Raw genomic sequence first — 21,169 nt, 5'->3', positions numbered from 1 at the left:
ACAAGCACTGAAATTGAGACTGTGATTAAAAGCTTCCAACAAACAAAAGCCCAGGACCAGATGGCTTCACAGGTGAATTCTTTCAAACATAGAGAAGAGCTAACGTCTATCCTTCTCAAACTCTTCCAAAATATAGCAGAGGGAGGAACAGTCCCAAAGTCATTCTACAATGCCAGCATCACCCTGATACCAAAACCAGACAAAGATGTCACAAAGAAAGAAAACAACAGGCCAGTATCACTGATGAACATAGATGCGAAAATCCTCAAGTAAATTGTAGCAAACAGAATCCAACAGCACATTAGAAGGATCATACACCATGATCAAGGGGGGTTTATCCGAGGAATGCAAGGATTCTTCATTATATGCAAATCAATCAACGTGATAAACCATATTAACAAATTGAAGGATAAAAACCATACGATCATCTCAGTATATGCAGAAAAAGCTTTCGAGAAAATTCAACATTTTGATTAAAATGACAAAAACCCTCCAGAAAGTAGGCATAGAGGGAACTTACCTCTACATAATAAAGGGCATATGTGACAAACCCACAGCCAATATCATTCTCAATGGTGAAAGAATGAAACCATTCCCTCTAAGATCAGGAACAAGACAAGGTTGTCCACTCCTACCACTATTATTCAACAAAGTTTTGGAAGTTTTAGCCACAGCAATCAGAGAAGAAAAAGAAAAGAATCCAAATTGGAAGAGAAGAAGTAAAGCTGTCACTGTTTGCAGATGACATGATACTATACATAGAGAATCCTAAAGAGGCTACCAGAAAACTACTAGAGCTAATCAATGAAGTTGGTGAGGTAGTAGGATACAAAATTAAAGCACAGAAATCTCTTGCATTCCTATACACTAATGATGAAATATCTGAAAGAGAAATTAAGGAAACACTCCCATTTACCATTGCAACAAAAAGAATAAAATATCTAGGAATAAACCTACCTAAGGAGACAAAAGACCTGTATGCAGAAAATTATAAGACACTCATGAAAGAAATTAAAGATGATACAAATAGATGGAGAGATGTACCATGTTCTTGGATTGGAAGAATCAACATTGTGAAAATGACTCTACTACCCAAAGCAATCTACAGATTCAATGTAATCCCTGTCAAACTACCAATGGCATTTTTCACAGAACTAGAACAAAAAATTTCGCAATTTGTATGGAAACACAAAAGACCCCGAATAGCCAAAGCAATCTTGAGAACGAAAAAAGGAACTGGAGGAATCAGGCTCCTGCACTTCAGACTATACTACAAAGCTTCAGTAATCAAGAAAGTATGGTACTGGCACAAAAACAGAAATATTGATCAACGGAACAGGAGAGAAAACCCAGAGAGAAGCCCACGCACAAATGGTCACCTTATTTTTGATAAAGGAGGCAAGAATATATACAATGAAGAAAAGACAGCCTCTTCAATAAGTGGTGCTGGGAAACCTGGGCAGCTACATATAAAAGAAAGAAGTTAGAACACTCCCTAACACCATGCACAGAAATATACTCAAAACAGATTAAAGACCTAAATGTGAGGCCAGACACTATCAAACTCTTAGAGGAAAACATAGGCAGAACACTCTCTGACATAAATCACAGCAAGATCCTTTTTGACCCACCTCCTAGAGAAATGGAAATAAACACAAAAATAAACATATGGGACCAAATGAAACTTAAAAGCTTTTGCACAGCAAAGGAAACCATAAGCAAGACAAAGAATCAAATGGCAAAGGATTAATCTCCAAAATTTACAAGTAGCTCATACAGCTCAATATGAAAAGAAAAACAACCAACCCAATCCAAAAATGGGCAGAAGATCTAAATAGACAGTTCTCCAAAGAAGATATACAGGTTGCCAACAAACAGATGAAAGGATGCTCAACATCACTAATCATTAGAAAAATGCAAATCAAAGCTATAATTAGGTATCACCTCACACCCATCAGAATGGTCATCATCAAAAAATCTACAAAGAATAAATTCTGGAGAGGTTGTGGAGAAAAGGGAACCGTCTTACACTGTTGGTGGGAATGTAAATTGATACAGCTGCTATGCAGAACAGTACTGAGGTTCCTTAAAAATCTAAAAATAGAAGTACCATGTGACCCAGCAATCCCACTACTGGGCATATACCCTGAGAAATCCATAATTCAAAAAGAGTCATGTACCGCAGTGTTCACTGTAGCACTATTTACAATAGCCAGGACATGGAAGCAATCTAAGTGTCCATCGACAGATGAATGGATAAAGAAGATGTGGCACATATATACAATGGAATATTACTCAGCCATGAAAGGAAACAAAATTGAGTTATTTGTAGTGAGGTGGATGGACCTAGAGTCTGTTATACAGAGTGAAGTACGTCAGAAAGAGAAAAACAAATACCGTATGCTAACACTTATATATTGAATCTAAAAACAATGACAATAAATGGTTCTGAAGAACCTAGGGGCAGGACAGGAATAAAGACGCAGACATAGAGAATGGACTTGAGGACACGTGGAGGGGGATGGGTAAGCTGGGATGAAATGAGAGAGTGGCATGGACATATGTACACTACGAAATGTAAAATAGCTAGCTAGTGAGAAGCAGCTGCATAGCACAGGGCGTTTAGCTCAGTGCTTTGTGACCACCTACAGGGGTGGGATAGGGAGGATGGGAGGGAGATGCAAGAGGGAGGGTATATGGGGATATATGTATACATTTAGCTGATTTACTTTGTTATACAGGAGAAACTATCAGACCATTGTAAAGCAATTATACTCCAATGAAGATGTTAAAAATAAATAAAATCCATAGGAGTTTTAGATGTAAAAAAAAATTTAAAGGATAATTCAGTGTGCTTATATAGTTAGAGAATCATTTATTCAAGTTCATGACATATTCTTCCTCAGTCCTGCACCTTTAAATCAAGTTGACCTCCCTTGGATGAGGTAGCTAAGGCCAGTTAAGATGAGAGGTGCAGGTAACCCATTCCCTGCAGTGGTTTGGCCCTCAGCACCTCTGCAGGACTACTAAGTTTTTGGAACACTAGAGAAAAGTACAACAAGCTGGACACCCAATTTGTACTGTAGCCCACATGTATTAATGAGCACCCAGTATGCATCTGGCTCTATGCTTGGTATTGTGGATACATAGGTAAATGAAACATGACTCTTCCTGCAAAGAGCTTGTTGGTAAGTGGGGAAAACAGATGGGAAACAAACAGTTATGTTGCAAAATGGTAACATTGGATATAAACAACTACAGAAACTGAAATGTGAAAGGATAGCTATTTCTGAATCAAGAGGGCAACGTGAGGGTCAGGGAAGACGATTGAAAAGTGGTGATCTTTGAACAACGACTGAGTTGTCCTGTGGACAAAAAGGAGGGTGCATTTTAAGCAATGCAGACAAGAGCCAATGTGTGGAGGCATGGCTAAGGAATAACAGTCAAGAGTTTTTGGCATGGCCAGAGTGGAGAAGCTGTGTCCTAAATCTGAGATTTTGGCCTTTGGGACAGGGACGGGCATCTTGACCCTTTACACAGTGCTGTGTAACATCCCCACCCCCAGCACCTCACCCAGGTGAGACTCTAGTCCTAAGGAGGTGAGGTCAGTGCTGACAGCATCCTGTGTTCGTCACTCGAGATCTGATGAGATCTAATTTTAATTTTTTTTCCCTTGAGCAAGTATTTCCTTTCAGTAAATATGCATTGAGCATACTGGTATGCTAGTATTATGAAAGGCACAGAGAAAGCAGTATTGTCATTAACTGGAATTAGCATAGGTTAAAAGTGAATGTCTGAAATCAGACTGTCTGGGTTCAGAGTTTGGTTTAACACTCACTAGCTGTGTCATTTTAGATAAAGGACTTCATTTCTGTAAATGAGATAATACTGGTATTTCACTGTAGCATGGCTACAACGGTTAAATGAAACATAGTATGTATAATACTTAAAACACTGCCTGATACAAAATAAGTGTTAGGTAAACGTTGGCTGTATCCATCATCTTTGGGTGCTAGAATGAGTACTGCACAAAGTAACTCGCAACATAACTGTTACCCTGCGTGCCCCTCGGCATCCTCTGTTCCATCCATGTTTCATTCCCTGCAATAGAAGTAACCCTTTTACACAGCTCCAGAGAGTTTCCTCTGGACTTTTGAAGAGCTCACTTTGTTGGCTATTTCTCCTAGGAAATCACATTCATTCCTCACAGAGCATCAAGCCCCCCCCCCCCCCCCAAAATCAAAACATGTCCTTCTCAACTTCATCCCACACTCATATTCCCACTGACAGACAACAAATGCTACCTGCAACCCCTGCAAAACTCATTTATTTCAACATGAAGTCAGCTTGTTCCTGATGAACTGCAACAAGAAAGGTAAGGACCACAGGACTGTTCAGAGGTTGGTGGTTCCCTGAGTGTTACGAAGGACTAGAAAGTTAGGAGAGAGAGGGGAGGGGACAGGAGCTGGGGGACAGAATGAGAAAGGAGTCAGTGAGACCCACAGGGTCAGGCTGCTCATGGCAGAAACCTAGAAATCCTAGGATTAGCCTTCAAGGAGGTGCTGCTTTGATTCCTAAACCTAAGTGATTCAGAAGGAGCCCAATGCGTGGGGAAAGAAAGGAGGAGAGAGAGGAAGATCTGACAACTATCCTTGGCAATAAGGGAAAAATCAGTACAAGCAGCATAATGGTTGAAAATCTGTGCCAGCCTCTATAGTTGCATGCTACCTGCAAGCTGGTCACTGTGACATTCTGAGAACAAAACTACAAGGAAGCGTTCATGGCAACCAGCGGCTGCAGGACTCTGGGATATGGCAACCTGGGCAGAAAGGAACCTGTGTCACCAAACAGCTCTCAGGCACAGCGGTGTGTCTGGGGGTGCCCAGTGTCCCACGGACAATAGATGATTGAGCTACAGCCTTCTGATTAACCTGCCAGAAAGTGAAATATAAGATCAAGGAGACAGACAGGGATGTACTAATGAAGCAGTGATTTAAAAAGAAAACCCCCAGTCAGTCAGTCTTAGACGAGTAATGTGCTTTCCCTGCCACAGTGCAGCCTCATCATTCCCTCACTCCTCCCCTAGGGAGAGGTCACAACAACAAAAAAAGATATGGGAACATATGTATATGTATAACGGATTCACTGTTATAAAGCAGGAACTAACACACCATTGTAAAGCAATTATACTCCAATAAAGATGTTAAAAAAAATTACCTAGCATCCAAGGAGCAGGTCAAATTTCTAGTCACACATAATACAGCTGTTTTTCAAAGGAGGAGGAGGCTAGGAGGGAGGAAGCGAGAGGAGTAGCAGGGAAGGGTGGCATCCTGAGGTAGTTTTGACTATGATTGATGGGCCTGTGCTGTATCCTCACTCATGTAGAAAATTAGAGCGAGATCGTTCCAGATACTGGCCCAACTGAGTTCCTTTTTGGGTCCATCCTCTGCACCCAGTTACTCTCCTGGGAGCCCTCTGTTCCTGCCTGAGGGCCTCATTATTCAAAATCCCTAGCAGAAGAAAGGAAAACCACTTGTTTCTTTCCTATTCTCTCTCTTTTACTGTGCGAAATAAAATCATCATTTTGAGGAGTTCTTCACTTAGTGAATTCAGGGAAAAGTCATTTCTCTTGGAGCTTCAGGTTATTTTTCTAGGAGGTTCAAAAGCGACAGTGACAATTACTTCTGAGGGTGTCTTCATCAAATTTGCCGTGGCGCCATCTCTGCTGAATTGGCCTGTCTCTCCGCCCCTCCGCTGGACTCCCCCGTGCCCTCCTACACGTAGCCTGCTTTGTACCAGGCAGGATTTATTGTATAACTCTGCCTCTCCATTTAATTAGTCTGCTACAATTTTAGGCAGATCTTACACGGTTTCAGTTTCTCTCCTAAGGGGCGGAGCAACTGAACATCCATATTTTTCACAGGGTCTATACTGTGACCAAACATGCCCTCAATCCAACCAAGGGCAGACATCTACAAGCTGCTTTCATAAGATGCCTCCAGGAAGAAGTAAGGTAGAATGTTGTAGCATCATTCAATTTTAAAAGGATGTCATTCTATGAATGACATTCAGTTCACTCACATTTATTTTTACAATCTCTGTTAATATATCACCTTTTATAAAAACCCAGTCCACTGCAAAATTTGGAAAGTATGTATATTTAAAGTTATAATTGGCTACCACTTTGTTTCAACATGGAAGACTGAAACACCTACCCAACCCAGTCAAAAGGGGATTATATTTACCGAAAGTTACATTCGTGCCAACCAGCAGATAAATGAAAAATGCACATCTAATCAGCTACATATTAGTCTGATTTGAGACAACCAAACCATATTTTCACTCTGTTCAGGAGAAGTTTTCTTTTTAAAGGAACCTCGTCATGAATTCTGTAGTGAAGCAGGTAAGTTGAGATACCAGTCTTCTGACCTCACTGCCTAAAAACAAGCAATGTGTTTGCAGCACTGCAGGGATTGAACCCATGGGAAGGAAAAGGGGGGATAAGAGTTACCTCTTTACCCCCAGCCCCTCCCCAGTGTCCTTTTACCCCACATCGAAAACACCAGCTCTGTTCTCAAATTCAAATCAGCAGAAGGAATATGGTTCCATCCAGCTGGGATGCGCAGTGTCGGGGTGACCTTGGAAAAAATTAGGCTCCACGCTGTTACAACTTTATAGATTAAACCCAGCAACTTGAACTGCATGAGGGAGAGAGGTGAGGCAGTGACGGACAGTGGAGCTAAGACCACCCTGGACTGGACAGGCAGAAATGCCACTGGAAATACCAAGTGTGTCTCCAGTCAACCTTATTTTTAACACAAAGGCCTTTCTCTGTGGGAGGACACTTGCCGAAACGTGATCTACACTCATATCCAGAAGAAAAGTGCATTCCTGGAATTGAAATTGAGATCTTTCTCTCCCCTCTGGAGGCCCCTGGTCCTCATGGCAGGTGACTACTTTGAGCTTTGTTGGAGGCCAGCACGGGATGATACCTCCCCTAGTTCCTGGCTAATTCTCCTTTCTGCCCTTTCTCCCAGCCCAGACTTTCCCTGCTGTTCACTTCAGTACCTGCTGCCCAACATGGCTTTGGTCTAGCTTCTGGTGATTGTAGCAAGCTTTGGTTTCTCTCACCAAACGGGCCTTGATATTGTTAAGCCTGGAGTCTTTTTTCGGAGTCTGCCTGCCTCCTCTGCTCCCCTTTCTGTTCCTTTCACTGTATGGGTCACTTTTATGGGTTTTTCCCAAAGATCTGGCAGTAGTGTGGGAGTTAGTCTGTCGAGCTCTCTCCTCTTCCTTGTTTTCTCCAAGGTAACTATAAAGGCCCTTTTGGTTTTAAGGGTTTGCTTTTAATACCTACAGAAAAAAAAAGCAGGCAAAAACCTAATAGTGATAATAAATACAGTGAAGTTACAAGTCTTAAGAAATCCTTCAAAGTCTCTACAGCACTGGTCTCCAGGCTACAGTTATGGCTCCCCTTAAGATGGTAACTGAAAACTACACTTGATTTCCCCAGGAGTCTGCCTGCCTGCTTCCCTCTGCTCCCCATCCCCATCCCATCTCACACATTGATAACCATTTAGTGAAAGCATGGACCACGTTAGTCCCTAAGGACCTTCCACACTGAGGGGCCTTCATGTCTCTCAGCCTCCATCTCATGTAGTCTTTGGGTCACAGATATTTAAACAAATCTTTAATCTCTAAGTTCCCATCTTAAACATCCCAATTTAATTTGGTTTATTTACATCAAGGGGCTAATTTTTTAAGCTTATTTACACCAAGGGGCTAATAACTACGTACTATGTTACCTATCTAGGGGTATTTACATTTAAAAAATATAACATTCCAGAGAGAAAGAGAAATAAAAGGAATGACACTCTAGTGGGGGAACTTAAGGCATATATTGTGGAAAGCCAGAGGGAAAACTGACTAATACACTTGAACTGTCCCAGTACCTGGGATGGAAGACCCTGGTTCAGCTCTGTCTCTGTCCACTGTTAGAAGCTTTTTTTTAATATTAATGTGGATTGTAGTCAAGAGCTGTTCCAGCACATTCTTCACACCAAGATCAGAAGACTGTGGGTTATAAAATGGGATCTAAATTCCAGTGGATTTGACTTGTGGTTAAATAAACCCGAGAGGAGCCAAATCAAAGAGCTGCCACCTGGGCTCAGTCTGGCTTCCAGTCAGTGTGTGCGGGGCACACCCAGTCTGCTCAGCACCGTTCTAAGCACGGAACAGATCACACAGAGCCTCTTCTCTTTCTGGACTTAACTGAGGATGCACAATGGACAAATACAGAGTCAACGCTTGATTATACATGCTAACGTTGGGAAGCAATGGTGCAGATAATCAAAAGCAGCAGCTCATCGGAAAATTATACATGCCCTGCTCCCTACCAGGGCTGTGGGAAGCAAAAGGAAAGAGAAAAGGTAGCACCAGGCAACACAAGCAGAATAAGCTGGAAGGAAACAGATAGGGGATGTGTTGGGCAATAATTTGCATCACAGCAACTGTCTTGGCAAACTGGTGTGAGGGGATGTTTTGTATGTTTGATTATATGTGTTGGTTAAAGGATATAACTGTTTAATATATATCAGTTGTACTGGGGTTTTTAAAAATTCAGGTGGTAGAGTCACTTGTTCAGAGAAACCCTGAGGGAGACAATGATGATAATAATTACAACAACAACAACAACAAAACAACAGATAAAAGCCAAGGCCTGGAATTTGGGCTACGATGACTTTACTAAAATACTCTCTCCACTTGGTATTTTATGGTTTACAGACTTATTAAAGGAATTGGTTAAAGAATTGTCACCTTGATTTCTCAGTCCATTTCAAACTGAGGGAGTGGACTCAAGCCAAGACCAAGAATTCCCTCGGCTGAAAATGCACTAGTGTCACCACTAGTGGCCTGGGGCTAACCAGGGCCTTACTGTGTCCACTTCCCTCTGTGTGTCAGGGCAACTTAATGAAAGTAGTAAAAGAAGAGTCATGGTCTCCAGACCTTAGTCGCCCTTTACCAAGGTCCTGGCCCACGTCCATACCACCCACATCTCTGCCTTTCCCCACTCAGAGCCTTCCTCCATTCGTTTCTACTGAGGGCGCCTGCGCCTCCTTCCCCAGATGAAAGGAGCTTTTCCCACCCAGGGGGAAAGATGCTCCTGCATCTTGGTTCAGTTGCCAAACGTTTGCGACTCCACTGACCTCTGAGCTGGGCCAGGTAGAGAAGGATTGGTGAAAGCCAGAACTCTTGCTCATCTGCTCCTTACCCTGGGATGTGAGGTCCAGCACAGTCCTCCAGCTTTTCCCACATCAGGATACATTTTCTGACTTCCTGGGATACCTTCCCAAGGGATTGGAGGGCAGACTTTGTCCTCACCTGCCTTCCCATGGTTCTCCAAAGTTCCCATCACTGTGCCTCCCGAGAGACTTGGGACACTTCAAGAAAACAGAACCCCACATAACCTGCTATGGCCTCACAGAATTCCTGAGGTAACTACGCAGATTAGACCCCTCTACGATCCTGGGTGACTTTCATTTAAGGCAACATGCTGATTAAATGCTAAAATGAGTGGTACAGGCAGCAAGTGCCCAGGGAGCTCAGAGTAGGGAGAAAGTTCACATCCCTCTCTGTTCAATTTATAAAGAAGGCCAAGGAATTTTCTCCTCTTTGCCTTTGAATTGTCTCCTTATTCCCTTCTTAAACACACACCCCCCCACACAAGCAAACACATACACACACACACACCACAATTTTTTGCAATAATATGTGACTATAAGCCCCAGGAAGTCCAAGAGAATATTCTCAATCTAAGCCCTGAAACTAGGCAGCCAAAGTAAAATCTAGTCGTTTGGAAAATATGCAATGAACACCTACTATGTGTCAAAGCAGTGTGCTTGACTCAGGGAATTCAAAAATTAATACGATGAACCCGTTGTTTTTATGAAGGCTATAGGTGGGGAAGGGGGTGGTTGAGAATGTCAGCAGGCCACGAGGTTCAGGTTGAGAAGTGCTTCAGTTGTGGTACATACAGGCTGCTGGGGAAGGAGAGGAGAAAAGGAGGGACCAGGAAGGCTGCAGGAGGTAACACTGCACACATCAGGTGCAGATGAACAATACTCTTCCCCAACATTTAAACTCCTGAACCCAGAACACCCTCTGGAAACTCAAAACAGAATGAAAACACAGGTGGGTAAATACACATACCTAGATTTGATGTAAAGGTGGGGGCCAAAAGATCTCAGATTAAAAAGATCCGCTAAAATGGAATTAGTGTGGAGTGATAAAGCAAAATACTTTTCCAACATTTTGTGGCCAGTAAAAGACATATGTTGGTGAGCATTTGTACTGAAAAAAGTACGGTAAACTCTAATAGTACACACTTCTCATAAGATCTGTATCCTTCCATTGTGATTTGAGGTGGAAACTTCACATCGTGATGATTTAGAGAAGTAGGATTTTTAGGGCACAATAGCAACAAGCAAATAAATGCCATAATTAAAAGTAACGGTGACTCAAAACCTAAAGATGAAGAATGTGCCACAAAATTATTGTGAACAGCTGCCAACATGAGAGTCAATATCTAAATTCCAGACTGAGACCCTTCTGTGACTCTGGAAACATGACCACAAAGGCCAGCATCTTTTGTATGTGGCTGTAATAAATTATTTGGTTAATGGGGAATAAAAAGGAAACTACCCCAAAATGCTGACATCACAAATATCTGAATGATTTGATCAAGTTATAAACACACACACACAAACACACACATACACTTCCTATCAGGACTTAGTTAACAATTCAATCAAGATATATGGGTGATCGAAACACCCATGTCAGGGACATATAGGGAGGTCCCAGCAATGGGGCAGTGGTCTCTGAAGAACTCACAAAAGCAGCCACATATGAGAAAACCAAAGCCAAAATCAGAACCACTTGGGTTTGAACTGGCTACTTTTTCATCATTTTTCTATGTAACCTCAAAATTCTCTTCTCAAGGTATATTGCTTGACATAATCATAATAAAGAACATATTTTGGAAAATAATGATTTACACTCATCATCCCCTTTACTGCCCTTTGCTCCTCAACAATTTTATTCCTGACATCATTCTATTGACACAATAATTATATCTGCAGTTCTCTTGCCTGACTTGTCCAAGATATTTGACACTGTTGGCTACTTCCTCCTTCCTGAAATTTGTCCTTTGACATCTGTGGCAGATCTTCTGTCCAGGCTCTCTTCCTCCACTTCTGTATTCTCCTGATGGACACTCCTGGATATCCCCTTACTTTAAATATTGTTGGCACTGGCGTTCTATCCTTGGTTCTACTTTCTTCTATCCTGCATACTCTCTAGTGGTCATTTGTTCCAATCACTACTTTCCTTCTCATTACTTCCTGGCACAGGAGGCAAAATAAATGCATATGTGAAATGGCTTTTCTCTATTTTCCCTAGTGAATCAATCTCTTTTAACCTCTTGCAGTGTAAAGTTCTATTTATTAGGATGAAGTGAAAACAGAAGTATTGGCCTAAACACCCATCCCAATGATGGGTTCCGGAGCATGGCCTGGTGAAGCTCTAGTGATAGGTGGGATTTGCAATGGTTCTTCTGAAGGTATACTTTGGCTTCTTCTGGTGCCTTCTTTGACAGCAATTTAGGGGACCAATGCAATGTGAAACTCATCTAAACAAGCAGTACTCACTCCCATAGCTTGAAACAGGGACTCAGTCTGCTTGTAAGGGACCCAATCCTCCATGATTTGCACCCCCATGATTGCTACAACACTATATAATGCTTGCTAGATCACCTCAGAAGTGGAATCTGGTGACTGTCCTGGCATCTATCATAAAGACAGAGAAAGGACTTAATACAAGTGTCGCAAGATAACAATTTGGGATATTAATTGTGGTTCCCCCCACCACTTCCAATAATCTTGTTGCCATTCCCTCCTCCATTTAGTACAAATACCCATTTACCTCAAGGAAAGATTGTTACAGCAGAAACACTAAAGGACAGTATAGCTGTTGAGTCTCAAAAGAGTGTTCTGAAATGATTGCCAGAGACAACTGTTACAGTGAAAAGGGCTTTTATGTTCCAAAATCTTGGCTTTTGAGTATCAAAACCAACGTTTTGAAAGGCTCTGAGGCTAAAGTTTGTTCCAAAAAAAACAACAGGATCCTAGAAGTTGTGAGGAATCTTATACGATGACCAAGTCCCTCAGGCAAGTCCAACATACCAATTTCTAAATCGCCAAGCTTTAGACACCCTACCATCAGTATAACTTCCAACATCTACTCTCTTCTCCTGCCCTCTTCCCCCAAAAGGCAATCCAGATGACTTGAAGTATGTGAGAAATGAGGGTAAATGCTGATTAGGTGGGCAGTCTGTCCCCCACACCCCCAAATGCCCCCAGAGTCATGGTCTGAATGTAGTAGCTTCTATACTTATTTAATAAGAATCTCCTGGGCAGAATGGAAAAACACTGCACAAAATGAGCTATCACAGATCCCTTTCGGGACACTTGTTCTGTTGCTTTCTGTCTCAGAGCTACTGCTGAGTTGGGAGAAGAGGGCATTGTTAGCTCTGAGCTGTTAGCAATGGCCCTCCCCTGTCAGTCCTGCTGCTATAGCTGCTGTTGTTGGCAGCTCTGCCTGTGGCAACTGCTGCCTTCTCCCACTGTGTGCCCACACTCGCAACCTATCCTCCAGCCTTCTCAGAAAAAGCTGCAGAATCAGGAACTCTGTGGCCTTCCACCGGATCAGACCCCTGCTCTTCTGCATCCCCGGATTCCAGGACTTCTAATTGGTCTCTCCTGGGCCATAGGAAGCTAGCCTCAGTCTCATGAATTAGACTCTTCTTGTGGCTGAATTCTTCCAACTTTGAAACACTTTTAAGTTTCTCAAAGCACTTGCTAAGACTGAGAAGTCAAAAAGGGTGAAAGAACCCTAAAATGCAGGGTTTAGCATTTGGGGCCAGCTGTAAGCTAAATTCAATTTGAATTTTAAAATCTCAGTCTCTCAGAGCTAAGCAGGAGTTTCATCTCCTTAAAAAAAAAAAAAAAAAAAAGGATATTGTTGGCCAGCTGCATTCCCTTGTGGTATGGTGAGGATTAAGTTAAATTTGATTAATGGAGAAAACAAAAATCTGCTGGTTATAAAGTGATGTTTAAACAGAAGTTGTTTCAACATTAAATCTGAAAGTTGTCCTCTGCTGCTTAAAATAAGTAAGAAATATATGATGTAGTTGGATTAAAGATATATTAATCTTTTCTAAAATAACTAATCACAGCTGGGACAGGTAAAGGGTTTACGGAAAACAAAGACTGCCTTGAATTCCCTCTATCCAAATTTAAATGGAATGTTTGCAAGCTCATTAACTTTAATATTAGCAACTTGCTTGCTTCTGAATTTCTTTCTTCCGTCCTGAATAGGAAAAGAAAGAAAACGTTGATGAATTTTGTGGACCGGGAATCCACTTCACTGACATTTAGGGACATTCTCCAGGGGCCAGGCAATGCTAGGGATACAAAGAGGTTTAAAACACAGGCTGAGTCTATAGAGGACTCCAAACTACAGAAATGTACACCCCACAAATGTGTATAGTATAATGGAAAGGATGTAGCAGTTACAAGAGTACTTTATAATTGGAATCCAGGGAAAGGTGCAATTAATCCACCCAGGGGTGGATCAAGGAAGGATAGAGAAAAATATGTGACATTACAAGTGAAGCCTCCCAGGGTATGCAGGGGTTTCTCCAGAAGACAAGCAGAGAAAAGCATACTTGGCAGAGAGAACCACAAGCAAACTCATGATATGAGACATCCTTGGTAAGCTCCATCTCTTCAATTCTTGGGGAATCATGGCTAAAGCCAAAGGTACATGGGACAGAGTGATGATAGTATAAGAGGCTGAAGAAGTAGATTGGCGCCTCCATACAGAAGAGACCTGTATGCCAGACTAAATAGTTTCGTTTTTATCCAGAGGCGTCCTTGATGCTTTTAATGAGGGCAGTGACTTGATTAAAGGGAGGACAGGGGATCAGATAAAGGCACAGAAATCATATAGGAAGCTATTACAATAGTAGAGGCAATATGAGAAAAGGGGTGATTTTTTTTTCTGGCTTAATCTAGACGCAGCAGGAGAACGCTTCGCCAGATAACTGATTAACAATATTTATTAGTCGGCTAACATAAAATAGTTTGAACCATATGTAATCGCCATTTTTGTAGGTCAACAATGGTTGAGCGTGAGCAATTTCATATGATTCAGTCTAATATAAAATGACTGCCCATAGCTCCTCTTAATTTAGGAGAAGTACAAGGAGCACATACCTTAGCAGAATTAAATGTCTACTACTGGGGATCATAACTGTATAACTTGCTTTGTACATACCTACAACAGTATTGCTTATAACTAGATTTGTAATGCTCTGATAAGGGAAAAATCTGTCAAAAATATTGCTTAATATTTTGCTATTTCTCCTATCTCCCCATTGTTGTTTATTTAGGAGTATGTCGTACAAGAAAGAAAAATATCACAATATACGTATAATGAGAAAGAGAAAGGAAAGTGAGATTCAAGGTAGTAGGAACAAGGGCAAAATAAAGAAATTGAGGGCAGAGTTTGCTAACTGCAACTAGAGAAAATGAGAGTTACATTGTGCGGGTAGATTTGCCTAAGGAAATTCAAAGAAGATCTCTCTGGATTTCAGCTAGAGACAGGAAAGAAATCTGAGGCCAGTGATGGGCAAAGGAGGATGACATTCTGAAGGAACTCATGGTGTAAGAAGAGGACTTGGGAAGATTTGGGGTGAATATTTCTTCTACCAGAGATGCAACATGATTTCGTCTGAATCCAGTCTCAGTAATAGCAACCTCTGCCCTGACAAACATTTGTGCACATGCACGCATACACACACAAACACACACACGCACATCCATACACAAATACACAGTTCCTCTTTGGCTGAAAATTAACATTAAACTGTTCTATTCAAGGAACCAAGGTTTTTCTATCACACCCGAAGAAGTGACAAGTTGCAATTTCCCACCATGTGGTGCTACCCGGATTGGGAAGGAGGGACAGCAATCTGATGAGGCAGAATGCAAGTGGGCCTGGAGATACCGAGGTTATGTTCTCACTCCCCCCCCCCACCGCCCCTCACCCATGCCATACGGCGGGCTACACCTGTTCAGAGAACAAACTTCCACACAGAACACACCCCCTTGGCTCTCCCTTGAAACTGCAAACATTACAACTGACAGAGGGAGTAAGTGGTCCCACATCAAAGAGCATTTCCAGATGAAGAGAAAACTTTGAAAAGCCAGCAGGGCTGTTAGCTTTCACAGTGAGGTCCAGTGGTCCGAACTCCTCCACTGACTCACCTGGATCTACCACCAGAGTTAACCGCAAGCCTCCACCATGACCTAGTGTTTAGAAAATTGGGAGTGCAGTGGCAGAAAACATGCAATAGGGTCCTGATGGAGAGCCCATGATAGACTGCACAGCCTGCGGTTACACTGGAGGCTTGTCTGCTCTGTTACACCAAAGAGGCACTGCTAGGTTGCAAAATTGGCAGTAACACTTTGCAGGTCCCCCAGAAAGAGAGGTCTATTTCCCTAACCCTTGAATCTGCCGGCATTGAGAACTGCTCTGACTAAAAGTGATGTTGTGTGTTCTCTGAGACTCAGCTTCAAAGGCCCTTGGGAACCAGAAACCATCACCCCATGAACCAGGTCAGCTAACCTGCTGGATGACAAGGGACAAATGCCTACCTCAGCCAATAGCCAGATGACCACCAGACAATGCAAGTGAGGCAATCCCGCCTGCTGAATCTTGGTGCAGGAGTGAGGTCAGCTGAGACCAGCAGAAATTCCCAGCTGATCCTAGCCCAAGTTGTGAACTAAAAAACAGTTGCTGTTTGAAGCCACTAAATTTAAGGTGGACTATTATTATGCAAAACCTAATGATAGAAAGGTGGTTGGAAAATGTGCATAATAAAATCATTATTTAGAATTCCTACAGAAGATCATTTTGAGTTATTATGAGTTTTCTGGTTGTTTTTCCTGTTTTTTGTTTTCTCTTACTGTCTAGGTTTAGCTCCTATATCTCATTTCTCTCTGCTAGCTGCTTCTAGAAATCCTTTTTCTCCCCTTATTAATGCATTAAATCAGCTGCTGTTTAAGAAATCATATAATTAAGCATAAAATAAAGGGAAATGAGTCCAGAATAAGGGTCTAAGGACTCTTATCAGTAAAGTAAATAAAATGCAATGATTGTACTAATATTATGGTGGACTAGCTACTCTGAAGGCCTTTCCAATATGAGAGAACTACACCATATATAAACTAAAACAAACATTACTTTAAAGGCATTGCTGGACTCTCATAGAAGTAGCTGAGGAGCAGAGAGGGAGCGCTGAAGCTCAAACGGTGAATGGAAGCCAACAGCAAATTTAAGTGTACCCTGGGGACAAATGCAATAATAGCACTAGAACTAAGAGACTACAGCTGGGGCGTGCTGCAAAGTGCAGAGCTCATCTTGAGACGCCAGCATGAAGACAGGATGCTCTAAGGGGGCTAAGGAAGTCCCAGGACACAGGGTCCTCTAGCATCTGAAGAACTTAAGAAAAGCCCTGCCTGGAAGAAAGCAAATCAAAGTTAGGCCCTCTGGGGCAGAGACCTTCAGGATGGCGGAAGAGTAAGACGTGGAGATCACCTTCCTCTCCACAAACACATCAGAAATACACCTACTGGTGGAACAACTCCTACAGAACACCTACTGAACGCTGGCAGAAGACCTCAGACCTCCCAAAAGGCAAGAAACTCCCCACGTACCTGGGTAGGGCAAAAGAAAAAAGAATAAACAGAGACAAAAGAATAGGGACGGGACCTGCACCAGTGGGAGGGAGCTGTGAAGGAGGAAAGGTTTCTTTCACTAGGAAGAAAGTGAAGGTTTCACTAGGAAGCCCCTTCGCGGGCGGAGACCGCAGGTGGCAGAGGGGGAAAGCTTCCGATCCGCGGAGGAGAGCGCAGCAACAGGGGTGCGGAGGGCAAAGTGGAGAGATTCCCGCACAGAGGATCGGTGCCGACCGGCACTCACCAGCCTGAGAGGCTCATTTGCTCACCCGCTAGGGCGGGTGGGGGCTGGGAGCTGAGGCTCGGGCTTCGGAGGTCAGATCCCAGGGAGAGGACTGGGGTTGGCTGTGTGAACACAGCCTGAAGGGGGTTAGTGCGCCACGGCTAACCAGGAGGGAGTCCGGGAAAAAGTCTGGACCTGCCTCAGGGAAGAGACCACTGTTTCTGGGTGTGTGAGGAGAGGGGATTCTAAATGAGCTCCAGAGATGGGCACGAGCCACAGCTATCAGCACGGATGCAGGAGACTGGCATGAAACGCTAACACTGCTGCTGCAGCCACCGAAAATCCTGTGTGCAAGCACAGGTCACTATCCACACCACCCCACCCTGGAAGCCTGTGCAGCCCACCACTGCCAGGGTCCCATAATGCAGAGACAATTTCCCCAAGAGAACACATGGTGTGCCTCAGGCTGTTGCAACATCACGCCAGCCTCTGCTGAAACAGGCTCATCCCACATTCCTTACCCCTCGCTCCCCCTGGCCTGAGTGAGGCAAAGCCCCCAAATCAGCTGCTATTTTAACCCCATCCTGTCTGGGTGGGGAACAGATGCCCTCAGGCAACCTACACTCAGAGACAGGGCCAAATCCAAAGCTGAACCCCAGGAGCTGTGCGAACAAAGTAGAGAAAGGGAAATCTCTCCCAGCAGCCTCAGGAGCAGTGGATTAAATCTCCACAATCAGCTTGATGTACCCTGCATCTGTGGAAAACCTGCATAGACAACAAATCATCCCAAAATTGAGGCAGTGGACTTTGGGAGCAACTGTAGACTTGGGGTTTGCTCTCTGCATCTAATTTGTGTCTGGTCTTATGTGTATCTTACTTTAGTATTTAGAGTTTATTCTCAATGGTAGATTTGTTTATTGATTTGGATGCTCTCTTTTTTTTTAATATATATATATTTCCATTTTCTCCTTTTGTGAGTGTGTATGTTTCTTTGTGTGATATTGTCTGTCTAGCTTTGCTTTTACCATTTGTCTTAGGGTTCTGAATGTCCGTAGTTTTTTCTTTTTCGTATAGTTTTCAGCACTTGCTATTCTTGGTGGTTTTGGTTTTTGGTTTGGTTGCTCTCATTTTTCTTTTCTTTTTTAAAAATTTTATTTATTATTTTTGGCTGTATTGGGTCTTCGTTTCTGTGTGAGGGCTTTCTCTAGTTGCGGTGAGTGGGGACCCCTCTTCATCGCGGTGCGCGGGCCTCTCACTGTTGCGGCCTCTCTTGTTGTGGAGCACAGGCTCCAGACGCGCAGGCTCCAGACGCGCAGGCTCAGTAGTTGTGGCTCATGGGTCCAGTCGCTCCGTGGCATGTGGGATCTTCCCAGACCAAGGCTCAAACCCATGTCCCCTGCATTGGCAGGCAGATTCTCAACCACTGCGCCACCAGGGAAGCCCTGTTTTCTTTTTTTATTACTTTAATTCTTTTATTTTTAATAATTTTATTTTTTTATATAATAACTTATTTTATTATACTTTTTTCTTTCTTTCTTTCTGTCTTTTTTTCTCCCTTTTCTTCTGAGCTGTGTACCTAACAGGGTCTTAGTGCTCCAGCCAGTGTCATGCCTGTGCCTCTGAGGTGCGAAAGCTGAGTTCAGGACATTGGTCCACCAGAGACCTCCCGGCTCCACATAATATCAAATGGCGAAAGCTCTCCCAGAGATCTCCATCTCAACATGAAGACCCAGCTCCACTCAACGACCAGCAAGCTACAGTGCTGGACACCCTATGCCAAACAACTAGCAAGACAGGAACAAAACCCCACTCATTAGCAGAGAGGCTGCCTAAAATCATAATAAGTCTACAGACACCCCAAAACACACGAGCAGATGTGGACCTGCCCACCAGAAAGACAAGATCCAGCCTCATCCACAAGAACACAGGCACCAGTCCCCTAAACCAGGAAGCCTAACAGCTCACTAAACCAACCTTAGCCACTGGGGGCAGACACCAAAAACAACAGAAATTATGAACCTGCAGACTGAGAAAAGGAGACCCCAAATACAGTAAGTTAAACATAATGAGGGCTTCCCTGGTGGCGCAGTGGTTGAGAGTCCGCCTGCCGATGCGGGGGACACAGGTTCATGCCCCGGTCCGGGAAGATCCCACATGCCGCGGAGCGGCTAGGCCCGTGAGCCACGGCTGCTGAGCCTGCACGTCCGGAGCCTGTGCTCCGCAACGGGGGAGGCCATGGCAGTGAGAGGCCCATGTACTGCAAAAGAAAAAAAAAGAATACAAAAACATAATGAGAAGACAGAGAAACACACAGCATATGAAGGAGCAAGGTAAAAACCAATGAGACTAAACAAATGAAGAGGGAATAGTCAGTCTACCTGAAAAAGAATTCAGAGTAAGGAGAGAAAAGATGATCCAAAACCTTGGAAATAAAATGGAGAAAATATAAGAAATGTTTAACAAGGACCTAGAAGAACTAAAGAGCAAACAAACAATGATGAACAAGACAATAAAAGAAATTAACAATTCTCTAGAAGGAATCAATAGCAGAATAATGGAGTCAGAAGAAGGAATAAGTGATGTGGAAGATAAAATAGTGGGAACAAATATCACAGAGCAGAAAAAAGCAAAAAGAATGAAAAGAATTGAGGACAGTCTCAGAGAAATCTGGGACAACATTAAACATACCAACATTCGAATTATAGGAGTCCCAGAAGAAGAGAAAAAAAAAAGGGTTTGAGAAAATATTTGAAGACATTATAGTTGAAAATTTCCTTAATATGGGAAAGGAAATAATCAAGTCCAGGAAGCACAGAGAGTCCCATACAGGATAAATCCAAGGAGAAATACGCCAAGACACATATTAATCAAACTGTCAAAAATTAAATACAAAGAAAAATATTAAAAGCATGAAGGGAAAAGCAACAAATAACATACAAGGGAAACCCCATAAGGTTAACAACTGATCTTTCAGCAGAAACTCTACAAGCAAGAAGGGAGTGGCAGGACACATTTAAAGTGATGAAAGGGAAAAACCTCCAACCAAGGTGACTCTACTCAGCAAGGATCTCATTCAGATTCGACGGAGAAATTAAAACCTTTACAGACAAGCAAAAGCTAAGAGAATTCAGCACCTCTAAACCAGCTCTACAACAAATGCTAAAGGAACTTCCCTAAGCAGGTAACACAAGAGAAGGAAAAGACCTACAATAACAAACCCAAAACAATTAAGAAAATGTTAATAGGAACATACATATCGATAACAACCTTAATGTAAATGGATTAAATGCTCCAACCAGAAGACACAGATTGGCTGAATGGATACAAAAATAAGACCGGTATATATGCTGTCTACAAAAGACCCACTTCAGACATAGGGACACATACAGACTGAAAGTGAGGGGATGGAATAGGATATTCCATGCAAATGGAAATCAAAACAAACTGGAGTAACAATTCTCATATCAGACAAATAGACTGTAAGATAAAGATTATTACAAAAGACAAAGGACACTACATAATGATCAAGGGATCAATCCAACAAGAAAATATAACAATGGTAAATATTTATGCACCCAATATAGGACCACCTCAATACAGAAGGCAAATGGTAACAGCCATTAAAGGTGAAATTGACAGTAACACAATCATAGTAGGGAACTTTAACACCCCACTTTCACCAATGGACAGATCATCCAAAATGAAAATAAATAAGGAAACACAAGCTTTAAATGATGCACTAAAAAAGATGGACTCAACTGATATTTATAAGACATTCCATCCAAAAACAACAGAATACACTTTCTTCTCAAGAGCACATGGAACATTCTCCCAGAGAGATCATATCTTGGGTCACAAATCAAACCTTGGTAAATTTAAGAAAATTGAAATTATATCAACTATCTTCTCCGACCAAAACACTGTGAGATTAGATTTCAATTACAGGAAAAAATCTGTAAAAATACAAATAAATGGAGACTAAACAATACACTACTAAATAACCAAGAGATCACTGAAGAAATCAAAGAGGACATCAAAAAATACCTTAAAAAAAATGACAATGAAAACACGATGACCCAAAACC

Source organism: Tursiops truncatus, chromosome 1 (genome assembly GCF_011762595.2).
Source record: "Tursiops truncatus isolate mTurTru1 chromosome 1, mTurTru1.mat.Y, whole genome shotgun sequence".
NCBI classification, from domain to species: Eukaryota; Metazoa; Chordata; class Mammalia; order Artiodactyla; family Delphinidae; genus Tursiops; species Tursiops truncatus.
Note: the sequence above shows the minus strand (reverse complement) of the source record.